Below are 12,009 nucleotides of genomic sequence, written 5' to 3' on the forward strand. Positions count from 1 at the left end.
TGCTAGCCAGTATAGCACTGCCGAGCCTATAAGGATGCTGCAGGTTTTTCTTCCCAAGGTGGAGAACCTTGCATTTTTCAGTATTAAACACCATCAGGTTCTCATCCGCCCATTTGCTGAGCCTGTCCAGGTCAGCCTGGATCGCCCTCCTCTCTTCTGGTGTGGATGCTTTGCCCCAAAGTTTGGTGTCATCGGTGAACTTGTCCAGTCCGCTTCTGACTCCAATATTCACATCATTAATGAAGATGTTAAACAAGATGGGTCCAAGGACAAACGGCACCATGACGATTGACCTCCGTCAATTACTACCCTCTGGGTCCGATCACAGAGCCAATTTCCCAGCCAGCGGATCGTGGTGGACCCAAGGCCACAATTGGCCAGTTTCGCCAAGAGGTGATCATGGGATACCAGATCGAAGGCTTTTTTGAAGTCAAGATATATGACATCAATCCATTGTTTAAAGTGGCTGATAGGTGTCAATCTGTAGGTTGACTAGTTCCATTGTTTTTGCCTCACAGGCAAGCTAGGGGGAGCTTAGACTGAGTTAAAAATGATCTAAGGTAAATCGGGATGAGGAGACCTTGGGGGATTCCATAGTGCGGGCGGGGTTTGGGAGGGCAAGTGGGATCCAGAGGCAGGATTGTGGGGGAGATGGCATCTGTGGGGGAGATCATGGGCTAGCGGGGTCTGCAGAGGGGGATCAGGGAGCAGGTAGGATCTGTGGGAATGATCTGGGGGATCAAGGGTGCAGGAGGCAGCTGCAGTGGTATTGGGGCAGGGGAAGATGGATCTGCAGAGGGATCAGGGGAACAGGCAGGGTCTGCAGAGGGGTTGCTGGGTTCTGAGAGGGTTTGGAAGGATTGGGGGATTGTAGGGTACATAGGGAAGTTTGAAGGGAACCAGGAGCTATTTTTAGCCCCTGCTTCCCCAGCAAAACTATATCCCCATTCCTTCTGCCCTTTCCCTCACTAGGACTTACTTCCTCAGCTCCCAGCATTGTCAAACAATGATAAAACTGGCACCAGAAGCAGCTTGTGGGATAGGTGGTTTGGGGCAGGGGCTGGAACAGGATTTTTGATTGCATCCTGCCAGTACCCAGCCAGCATTGTAGTCTGCTTTTTGCCCCTGTCCCTTCCAAACTGCTCATTTTTGGAATGTTTTCTTGCAATGTAGAAGATTAAAAAGCCTTAAAGCAGCTTGCCTAGTGTGACCCAAGCTAATCCAGCTAGTACATTGTGTTCAATCTGCTAAGGGGAAATCTGCATGATCCTGACTGGAAGGTGATGGGGCCGCCGCAGAAAGACGTTCTGTGACAGTTGACAATTTAACAGCACCAGGTAAAAGGGGGTCAGTGAGGCAGGTCGTCCTAGGGCCCTTGAAAGAGCACAGTATCTGGTGGCAGTTGGCACAGTGTCCTGTGGGATCCCCCAGGTATTAGCTACCTTGGGATTAACACCTGAAGCACTTCAAGAATTTATCTTAGTGGTAATACACAGTCATATATAGTACCAACAAATGTTTCAAAACAGAAATTTCTGTCCACAAAACTCTGGAGACCCCCAGAGAGATATGATTCTATTATTAAGGCCAAATAGTGCACAGTTAATCTGTGGGAAATGCCATGCATGTGTAGATGGTAATGCTTTACTGCACAGTAGATTAGACTACTGTGCAGTAAAGCGTCTTGTGCAGATGTGCCCAATGTTGAGGATAGGTATCAGCTAAGGAGGACCAGATCCTTGTACTCTAATAGCACTTTCTATCCAAGTATCTCAAAGCACTTTATCTACAAGCATCTTCAGAACTTCTTTCTTGAGAGCCTAGAAAGTAGTTTAAAAATATGTTTGAAATGAGTCCTTCAGTGGCTATACTGGAGGGGTTGGAGTGGCATGGGCATTTAGGTACATGGTTCACAGCCCAGAGGTCATACGCTTTAGGCCAAAGCAGAAGCACTCATGATGTGACCTGTCAGATTCCAACGAATCTGCAAATTCTGCTAAATACCTTGTCACAAGGACACAAAAAAGGAATGAAAGTGGCTATACCAGTTTTTATCTTTATGCTGCTGGGTGGGTCCTTTGTTTGTTTATATGTCTGGGTTTTTTGTTTTTTGGCAAGATTGTTTTAGAGTTGCTAATGATATTCCCAGGGACTCAGGGATTTGGACACATATGCTGTCTTCAAACCAAACATCTTTGCTGAGATAGTATATGATTGCTTACTGCTAATTGTTACTTAACATCTCAGCATTTTCAGATATTACATCCCTCAGGCAGACTGATTGGACCTACACAGATCCTTTGGTTTTGTCACATACAGAAGTTGTTTCAGTTTAACTAAAAATGTAAAGTTTCACATATTTAATTAAATTACTGAGTGTTATGGACATACTTGGTTGTTTTAGACATGTTATGTGCTGATTTGGTCAACTGATTTAAACTTGTGTAAATCTGTCCATATACAAAGTGGCAGCAGTTTAAGTAAAACTGCAGTAGCGTGCTTTCAGTTAAACTAGTATAATTTCAGTATGTATACAAGCTCCTAAGAAACTTGAAGTGTCAATTTGAGACAGCAGCAACACACGAATTATTCTGAGACAGTCTGTGCTCTCAAGAAGCCTTAAATTTTGCATGGTTAATGCTGGCAACATGCTGGTATCCTATCACTGTTATACTGTGAAGCATAGCCTTTAAACAGAAACGGTTTGCGCAGCAGCATTTATTGTGTTGGACAACTTCCTCATGGCTCCTATTGTTTTACTCTGTGAGAAAGTATATTAGCCCAAGTGTAAAGATTTGAGTCATGCTTTGCTTTTCGGTATGTATGTGCATTATGCGTGTATTCTAAGTATACATAATGATAATGTAACTTTTTAGTATTTTTCTTTTCCTGTAGGAATCATGTTCAGACAATTGGTTGATTCCACTTCCAAGCATACACAAATAATGTCATAGCTGTAAATAAACAGAAGAATGACCAGCATAAAGCAAAATTTTACTGATATTTCCTACATTATTATTATTTGATATTTTGTGCTGCGTGTTATAGATATATAAGAAGACATTGTCCTTGTCTTGAATAACTTAAGTCTAAAGAGAAAAAGAATAGATGAGGAATGGTGGAAAGGGGCACAACATAGCAGCAAGCTGATCACAATGTTAATTACCATATACAATGAGCTTCGGTTTTGTTTGTTGTATTGCTTGTACATATGGAGACTGCTTTAAATGGACATTCAGATTTAGGCCCTGGATTTAAGCATCTGAGCACTCCCAACATCTGTATGGCTAGTTACCTGAATAAATATTTGCAGGATTGAAGTTTTAGTTTAAAAGAATATCCAATTTTAGATTGAAAAAATGTGCTCTGTATTTTATCTTCATAAGAAGTAATTGTGGAGTGTCTTCTTTGGTTCCTCTTTGTATCCTGAATATCTCTGGTGCTGATGAAACATCAGCTGCAGTTTGACTTGTAGGGGTTTTTTTGCAAGCACTTGCAATGGAACAAAGCCAATTTTCCCTGTATTGTCTCTTGTAAGCTCTGTTAAACTTGGTGCCAGAATACCATTTTATGGAAGATTTTGGTCCAGATGCTAATTTCTATTTAAAAAAAAAAGAGTGACTAGTAAAATGTGGGTTTTTTTCCTCTTTTGGATTTAAATGCATTCCCCAAATGGTAGGCAAGTTGGTAGGAAAGGGGACAATTTTCTTCCAGTCTGTCTCATTGCATGTGAAACATACAATGGAACTGGCATTGTCTGGTTTTAATTTTTTCCCCTTTTGTATGGGTCTTCAATAAAACAACACAGCTTGTACAGGAGAAAGAAAAATTAAAACCAGGCAACTTTAGCTCCATTGTAAGTTTCACATGCAATCAAACAGACCTACTGAGAAACTCCCCTTTTCCCCGTCGCTGCTGCCATTTGTGAACCACAAATTTAAAAAGAAATCAGTTGTACTCACTGCTTTCAAGCTAGACATTGACATGTGAACCCAAATCTTCTTTTTAACTATTGCCCTGGAGGCCACCAAGGAATCCCAACTGACCCCCTGCCATCAGTGTGAGTGATGGTGGGCTGCTAGGGTGGCAGCTCACTTCCCTTAGGCTTGCCTACCTGCCACCCTGAGAGATCCTACCATCTACTATCCACCACCGGTGTGAGTGACACTAGCCTATTGGGCTTTCAAAACTCCTTTCAGGCTGATATTGTTGCCATAGCAGAGATAACTTCTTCCACACACAACATCAGGATGAGTGACGTCAGGTCACTTGAGCTAAAAGTACAAACCCTCAGGCTTGTGAGACTGCCTGCCGCTGCTGAGAAACTGCTTTTATTGTTTGACGTCAGCGGGAAACTCTTTGTCTTTTTTGTATTGTTTATTAAAGAAGGGCCCCCCACAACTATAACATCTGTGAGGTAATTTGTGCTTCCTTTATTTTTCTTGAAGCAGGAGGTGAAATAGATTTTGTACTTTGAATTTTTATAGTCATCTGCCTTCAGATATTCTTGAAAAATTTTGGGTGGATCTGACTGCATGCCAGTTGGAATACCCTGGAACAATAAAAGAAGAACAGTTATGACTTCTTCAAGTGCTTCAGAGAGTCCTTGATGGATAATACTAATTGGTCATTGATAATCAAGAAGCCTTTTTTTCGTTGTTTTCTTTCAGTCTCATGGGAAATTAAGGCTCCTTTCCAATGTTTCTCTCCAATCATGACTAATTGTAAATTTGTTTGGTGCCTGTCTTGCTGTTCAAAATTAAATGAATACTGTTCCATTAATTCTCCTTCAGCATCTGTAACAGATACTCCTAAAAATATGTAGTCAAAACAAACTCAGTCAATGAGATCTTGGGTAGCTTATGAAATAGTGCAGTGAAAAAAAAATACTTGTTTCTCTGAGAGAGGGTTCTAAGATCTTGAATAAAAGGCTAACCTTGTAAGCACAGTGCTACAGAGTAATTTTGAAGAGCGCAGTGCATGTAAATACCAATTTTCTGGACACTGGCTTTTTACATTTCTTTACTTACTTTGTCTCCAGTAGGGCTTGGACAAATATCAACAGTTCTGGTGGTTTTGATGAAGGGAAGGGATTTTTAGTGATATGAGAGGTATTTAGTAAGGAAATAATGATTAGATCTAAGGACAAGAACTTTTAAGGGTGCCCTATCTCACAGAACACTATACAGACAAGATATGTCTTGTCAGAATAGACATAAAAGAACAGAGGTATTATCTTAAAAGATAAGACTAGGTTTCCATTTATTTCAGGATCTTCTCTTCAACAGTGGTCAACACTATATGCTCAGCTTTAGAGAAAAATGCAACACACCCCACAATAGACAGATATTTGATAATCAGTTCCCCACACAGAGATCTCATCTTAATTCCTGTTATCTAAATGATAAATCCTGAAACATTAGGTTTTGTCTTGCTTCCAGCATTCAGTTTTTAGCATGATCTAATACTCCTATGGAGACTTTAATTATTAATATAAATGTCCATTTCCTCTTAAAATCTTGCTGTGTTCTTGGGTTCTATCTTGTAGCAATGAGTACCATAATCTAATTTTATGTTTTGTGGAAAAAAATAAATCCCTTTTCTGAGTTTTGGATTTGTTCCTTTCCTGTTTTAGATAAAGGTGGTGGTTGCAAGGCCTATTGGCTCTGTCGCTTCTAGCCACATAAGCCAAAGGCTGTCTACACTTACCCAGCAAGGCAGCAGGAAGTTCTGCCCGTAAGCTGAGAGACCCTATGTGCTTTTGGCACCCTGTGCTGCCAGAATGAGAAGCATACTCTGGGAAAGGACCATTTGCTGAGGAGACTGCTGCAGCCAGCTGAAGACATAGGATTGTTCGTACATGCATTTTCTGCAGGTGGCTGGGCAGCACTAGAACCTGACTCCATTCACCAGAGGTGGAATCATTTTGTCAGCATAGTGGAGGTTTCTGTCACCATAGAGGAGGTTGGAGTGTGAGCACCCTGCGCTGACCTTCAGTTTTGCTGGCAAACTTCATAGTCGAGGCCAGAAAAAAGACAAGAATCAGATCCTGATGCCCTTGGGCTAAGAAACACCAGCAAAGAGGAGCTAGGAAACTTCTTGCTGCAATATTTACAAGACACTTTAAGCCACAGAGTGTTTGCTTTCTCTCCTGGTTGAAGCAAGCCATCTGTTGTTTGCCATTTAGCTCCTTTTTGCGGATCAGGGTGAAGAAAGTGCCAGTTCTGATTCCCCATCTGTTGGTTCTAGGAGCTGTTACATTATCCAGTGCTCACTGGAGTGCAGCATAATCCTGCCTCACCTCTTTTCAACACTGTGCCCCCAACAGATTCCCAACCCTGCGGTGTCTTGGGAGAGGGTGTTGCCTAGCCAGCTCTATGCTACTCTAAGATTCCAAAACAAGGTGGAAACCCCCTTTTACTTGGTGGGCTATGATTTGGACCAATGCCCTGTGGAAGCACGTTCAGTAGTGACACACCCAGCATAACTAATCACAACCCTGTTTAAGAATCATGAGTCAGGACTCCAAATTTCATGGATATGGCTAAAAAACCGTTACAAGTAAGGAATATGTAAATTCTTTTTAATTGCCTTCTCATTTTGGAATCTCAATGTACTCAGTTTGCAGATTCAAGTTTTCATTCATAACTCTGAAGTCTGGAACCCTTTTTTTAATGGAAGCTGAGTTTCTTAGTGAATCATGTGAATTTAGGGACTGGGATGGTGTAAGTAAACCATCAAATATCATGAGAGTTAGCCATGCTATGATGCCTCCTGTACACAATGTAGGGTGCATTTACCTCCCAGTTCTGGCTTCTAAAAGTCAAGAGGTATATAAAAGAGCTACCTGGGCAAACCTTTATACAAGTTACTAATTGCTTTTGGCTCCCTCTCTTTCAAATCAGGATTTGCAAGTTTAACATTCTGGCAGCTTCCTGCTTGCTCTGTGAAAGACCTCTTCTGCATCATCATCCCCTCATCTGCCTGTGTAGGGCCAATCAGAACCTTTTATTAAAATGCACTCATAGATTTTAAACCATGGCTATGATTCTCACCACACTGACAACACTTAAAATTTTAGTCTCGGGTGTCACAATTAGTATTGGAAAGAGAATTATGACTCCAGGATAAGAGTATTGTTCTTATAGCAATAACTGATAGAATTATTAAGGAATACAATTCCCATTTCCAGGCAACTAAAATATCAAAATGTTATTTATCACCAGAATATTGTTTAAATGTAATATTTTACAACGTTTCAGTGAAAAGTCTGTGACACTTCAATAAGGAAATAAAATGAAAGTATGTCTGATTTTGCTTGCTAAATTAATGAGAGAAATCTTAAACCCTAACAAAAAGTGGGACCCAAATCAGGTTACATGAAAAAATAATACATTTCATTAATTCAAAAGCTTTCCAGAAGTGCTTGACTAAGTTTTTCTTATCCAGCTTACCACACTTTCCTCAAGACTTCCTATGCATTGCTTTTGAAACTTGCTGTTGTTGTTTGCTTATTCTTATTTTGTTGATGTTGTTCCTTCCATATCCTCCTCTGAATTTTTTATCCTTCTTTCCTACTGATCAATAATCTTTTGCATTGAAAAAATCCAGGTGGGAGTACTAATTGAATGAATATTATATGCAATATTCATATTCCGCTACTTACCCAAATATCTGAACAAATTGGTTACAAAGGATGAGTCTTGACAAGTGTTTTTAAATGGTCGGTAAAATAGCTATTTCTTCAAACTCCTAAGACTAGAATGTTGAAAATATGTTTAAGATTACCATTTTAGGGTCTCACATTGTTTAAAAAAATAAAGAACCCTATCTGTTAAAGCTCTATTCAGTTGTGTTGCAGATGTTTATTCATAGTGACATTTGTGATGTGATTTATACATTTTTTTCCTCCATTCCTTATGCTTCAACCATCACAAAAATGAAGATGATTTTGCCCAGGCATTTTAGTATTATCTGGCTCTGAAGAGCTGAGATTGTGTCATACCATACAAAATTAATTAGGAGACTATTCTTCTAGTGGTTACACAGTTTTTATGCCTAGGTTTGCTATCATGATCAAAAAGTAATGTAAATGTAGTAAAATTACCAACTTATTCATGTAGATCTTGTGAAATTACATTAGAAGAGTGTCTGCCATGCAATTTTATCCTTTTACAGATGAGACATAAAATTAATACCAAAATCAGTATTTCGATTCTTCAGGTCAAGTGATGAGTTTCAGGGTTCTTTTGCAATAATTGGAGAGAACAGGATGGAGCTATCCCATGCCACTAAAAGGCTTAGCATATTAATAGCCCTTTGACACTATCAGCCATTCAGCTGCAAGACTCTGTCATACTAAAGAATAGACTACTTACCCCCAACAGGAAACAGTGGCAAAGCAAAAGTGACAGTAATTCCCTGTCAAATGAAACTAAACCATTGTTTTGAGATATGCCACAAATGAGAACAGTTGCCCACTCATAAAATGAAATAATAAAAAAGTCTTTCACGTAATCTTGCTTCAATTCTGGGTCTCATATTTGCTGAAGTAAAAGTTTGGGGTTTTTTTTTATTTATCAATCAAACTTCATCTTAGCTAACTAAAACCACAGAGCTAAACTCATGTTTTATCTGAAACATGGACTGAGAGATCCAGATAAATCTTTTCCTCTGTCTGAATCAGTATAAAGGCATCCCATGAGAGTTTAGTTTTAGCCAATAAGGTAAATATATTTACACTAACCTCTTTTGACTCAGACATTAACATGTCAAGACTAAATCAGGGGGATCTAATTGATCCATGTGCTGTCAAAGCATGACTTTAACTTGTAAATTACAAGAGGTCGTATGCTCATTACCTTTTCTCTTCCTGCTTTTTACTGAAACAGCCAGTCATCTGAGAGATTCATTGGCTTGTGAAATTACATAATCTTGGCCCTCTGCTAATCTTATACACGTATGTATGATTTCCCTTTGCATTTACTCTGGCTTTGAAACCTTACATTATTAATTATCTTTTGTTTGAATCAGTTTTTTCAAAAGGGGAAAATATTCATTTCAGAGAGATTATCTCTAGTTCCATGAAGAAGGGAAAAACAGGTTCAAATGAGGGAGACTTCATCAAAGAGACTTGTAATCCCTATAGTGTCTGTGTACTCTTCCCATCAGTCCAGAGAAAGTAATAACAAATCCTCTTTGAAACAACTATTATCACTTATTTTTCTTGTGTATATCCTCTAAGAGTAGGGAAAAACAGACAGACAGCTCTAATGCAGTAGTAATTTACATTATAAATGTCTTCTGTCTTTGTAGATGATGAGCTAAAATGTCACTATTGCTCTCATGTTTGCTTCTTTGCATTTTTATTTGCCACATGAGGCATTTTAATGTCCTAATTTTCATTCTTTATTTTAGTTGTATATCATGTTCCTGTTGAGAAAGAGAGGAGTAATAATATCTCTAAAGTGTCAAAAAATTGCCCACATAAATACATATTTTAATTGCCAAAAACTGTGAGAGAAAGATGAGATAACAAATGTTTGTCTTTGTTTTGTTTAACATGTAGCAAAATGTTTTTCCCAGGCCTTCATTCTGAAATGCTCGAGCCTGGCAACATAAATGTTGTCTTAGCTTTTCCAGAGCATTGGGTTTGCAAAAAAAAAAAAAAGTGCTAAATTTTCAGGTCTTTTTAGTGTTTGCAACAATTGAATGTAAGCACTGAAGCTGAATACTTAAATTGTAATTTTCTTGCACAAATCCTCAGCCCATGTTTCCTTATGGTTTAGTTTAATGGATATAAACCTATGGATCTGGTATTCCTTACCCTTTTAGGAGAAGTTGCTAGAGGAAAGTGGTGATTGTCTTGTGAAGAAGGAACACAGGATCAAATAAAGGTTGGTTGCTGAATGAAATGGAGATGCTATTTTAGATTTTCTGCTGAGTCATGAGCATTCTGAATAAGAGAAATTCTCAGGAAAAAATTTCATTTTAGTTTTTTCTTGTTGGTTCAGATTGTTTAGTATGAAAAGTCATTTTATAGTTATTCACAGGGATGATCTGTATGATGATAAGCATCTGCAAAAACCTTTAACTATATAAAACTATACTAATGTACTACTTACTAGCTACTTAAGGAAAATCTAAGGAGGCCAACAGCTTGAAGAGAGCCTTCTCAGTAAATGTTATACACTCATACTACTTAGTACCAGACTCTTGTTTTCAGACCATCATAACCCTTGCACTTCAGTTAAGTACCTGGAGTTCAAATGGCAGTCTCATGGTGTTAATGAAGTCAAGCAGATGCTAAAATATATTGCTGAATTCTACCAATGTAAAATCAGTGTGAAATCAGAATGAAACCCTTAATATTTAGAAAAGAAGTAATAGAGTGCAGGCCTCAGAAAAGAAAATGATGGCCCTTTTATAGCAAAAAAGCCACTGATGAAAAACGTACATTTTTCACTGGTAACATGAAATACATTCCAGAATTTGGCAGTGAATTGAAGTATCATCTTTATTTATGAAGTTTGAGACTTACAGTGCAGAAGATCAACTACATTCAGAAAGCATAGAAAGTATTGCATTTTATAGCTCCCATTCTTATTCCTTGGCCTTCAAGAACACTAGTTACACTGATTTTAAAGTACTGAAAACTGATCTGATGTGGTTTGGATGATATTCTAATAATGGAAAAAATGATAACATCCATCCACAGCATCACAAGCATGCTAAATTTCATAGTAAGGAAAACGATTAATTCACTAAAAAAAAAAAAAAAAGACTTCCTAAGATTAATAGTCAGCCTTATTTAGATCTTACTGATTTACTACTAGAAATCTCAGGATTAAAATTAAAATCGTCCCCTTCCCTAAGCTACTTTGAGCTTTGCCTCAAATGATTATCCTTCTGACCATCTTCATCAACAGCCCTTCCTTTTTTTAAAGTCTCCCCAAAAGGGCAAAGTTCACGATTTGGTTCCTAACTTTATTGTGAGTGAGTCTGTCAGCTCACCAGATTCAGAATCTTCCATCACAATTAGGACTTCTGTATCCCAATTTCCCTTTCCTTGAATGCTCACATGGTTTAGCAATGATGGCTTTTCAGTGTGAAGATCTGGAACAAGAGGATGAATTAAATAGAAAGCCCAACTGGTGAATGAATAGTATTCCCAGGGCATTGTGCTGGTAAGTCACACATTGGGAGGTAATAACAGGGTATTATAGTCTTTCTTAATAGGAACATAAGAACATAGGCCTGGAAGAGACCTGCTGAGTCATTGAGTCCAGAGCCCTACTACTGCAAACAACCATGTCATATATTTCCTTTCATAAAGTGATCAAGAACCATCTTTATAGTAGTTAGATTTTTTACCCCGTGGAAGGTTTTTCTACTAGAAAGTTTTTCTAGATGTTGATTGCTGTGCTGATTGGGAAACCTTTTCTAATTTCCAGCTTTGTTCACAGCTAATTTATTCCCAGAAAACAGATTAATCTAACACAGTCTATTTTAGGTAAACTTCACGTTGTGTTTTATCTCATTTTCCATTTCCCTCAATGTCTTTAATTATTCTTTTCTTTGCTCCAAAGCCATGCATCCTATGGAGGTCAGACCAATGGGCCTGCAGGTGTCTGGATCACTTTTTTCCCTTTCTCAAACATAGCCACTACATTTGCTGTTTTCCAGCAAAAATATCTTCCTCTGACATAATGTCTCATCTATAAACTAACCGCCATAGGATCCAAAGCTTTTCCTATCAATATAAGAGGAAGAGGTTGTAGATGTCCTAAAATGGCCTTAATTTCTACCAGTTGATATATCAGTCACCAGCAATATGTGAAACAGAATCTACTGTTGGCAAATAACAAAAAATAAAAATCCATGTTGAGATTATCTGCAATTTCAGATACCAGCCAAAGCTTAAAAAATCTTATACTTCAGTGAGTTCCAAGCTCAGACTTTCTTAGGAATGTTATTACTGGGAAGTTTATTTTAACCTAGTCCAATTTG

This window comes from Gavialis gangeticus, unplaced genomic scaffold, assembly GCF_001723915.1.
Source record: "Gavialis gangeticus isolate Ggan-Ray unplaced genomic scaffold, GavGan_comp1, whole genome shotgun sequence".
Classification (NCBI taxonomy): Eukaryota; Metazoa; Chordata; order Crocodylia; family Gavialidae; genus Gavialis; species Gavialis gangeticus.